Genomic DNA, 1569 nt, shown 5'->3' on the forward strand with positions numbered 1-1569 from the left:
GTATTCTGTTTCCATATTTTATTGTGTTGTCCTAATTGATTTGTAGAATTTTTAAAAATACAATCTGGACATTAATTTCTTGTCAGTTATATCTGTTACGAGTATCTTTCACCAAGATATTTGATATTTTTCACTTTTCTTGTGTCTTTTGGTGATATCAATGTAGTTGATTTATCGATGGGTGGTGGTACTTTATCTTTTAATAAATCCTAAGGTTATAAAGTTATTCAGATTTTCTTCGAAAAGTTTTAAAGTTTCATTTTCCATATTTAAGATTTTAATCCATCAGAAATTAATTTTTGGATATGAGGATAAGCATTGTCTTTCATTTTTTTCCTATTGGATAATCAGTGACCTCAGCCCCATATATTGAATGGTCCACCCATGATCTACTCTCACTTTCTTCATCTAGCAACTTATCATATCTATGTAGTTCTCTCTCTCTAGTCCACTCTTTTTTTTTTTTTTTTTTTTGGTGAAAAAATTTTATTTAGATTTAGCCAGCTGGACTCAGTTTAGATGATCCCAATTCTGTCGGCAACATCCAAAGCGTCATAGTCAGGAGCCATCGAACATATGCCTTCTTTTCTCCATCAGGCCTGATCAAGGTGCTGACCTTGGCCACGTCAATATCATAGAGCTTCTTCATAGAGCCTGTTTGATCTGGTGCTTGTTGGTCTTGACATCCACAATGAACACAAGTGTGTTGTTGTCTTCTATTTTCTTCATGGCTGACTCAGTAGTCAGGGGGAACTTGATGATGGCACAATGATCAAGCTTTCTCCTGGGGCGCTCTTTCGAGGATATTTGGGCTGCCTTCAGAGACACAGAGTCTTGGGTCGTGGGAATGTAGGTGATGTGCGGATCTTCTTTTTTTTTGTGACTGTGGACGCCTTTCAGTACCGCTTTCTTGGCCTTCAAAGCCTTTGCTTTGGCTTCGGTTTTGGGAGGGGCAAGGGCTTCCTTCTTAGCGTTCGGCACCATCTTCGTAAAAAAAAGCTCCAGTCCACTCTTTTGACCAATTTGACTATCCTCACTATCCTGTTTTAATTACTTTAACTGTTTAGTAAGTCATGCAGTCCAAAAAGCAAGTTCTTTTGTCCTGTTTGTCTTCAAAATGTCTTGGCTCTTCTTGGACATTTGCTTTTCCATTTATGATATAATCAGGGGCGCCTGGGTGGCTCAGTCCGTTGAACATCTGCCTTCAGCTCAGGTCGTGATCCCAGGGTCCTGGGATTGAGCCCCGCATCGGGCCCCCTGCTCAGCTGGGAGTCTGCGTTTCCCTCTCTCTCTGTCTCTCCCCCTGCGCATGCTCTCTCTCTCTCAAATAAATAAAATCTTTTAAAAAATGACATAATTGTATGCCAGTGAAACTATCTGAAACTTTTCTTTGCAGAAAGGTTTTGGGCTACTGTTTCAATTTGTTTCATAATTATAAGGCTATTTAGATTTTCTATTTCTTCTTCAGTTACTTTTATAAGTAATATTTTTCCAATTTTTTTTTTCATTTCTTTCAAAGTTTAGGTGTAAATACTTTAGAGTATTCTATTACCACCTTTTAAAAACTTC

At 38.0% G+C, this 1569-nt stretch overlaps 1 pseudogene; it reads right to left on the bottom strand.

The window, feature by feature from the left end:
- Positions 1 to 515: 515 nt before the first annotated feature.
- On the bottom strand, positions 516 to 984 carry LOC113254254 (60S ribosomal protein L23a-like; annotated as a pseudogene).
- Between the last annotated feature and the right edge of the window lie 585 nt (positions 985 to 1569).

Source organism: Ursus arctos, unplaced genomic scaffold, assembly GCF_023065955.2.
Source record: "Ursus arctos isolate Adak ecotype North America unplaced genomic scaffold, UrsArc2.0 scaffold_12, whole genome shotgun sequence".
Taxonomy (NCBI): Eukaryota; Metazoa; Chordata; class Mammalia; order Carnivora; family Ursidae; genus Ursus; species Ursus arctos.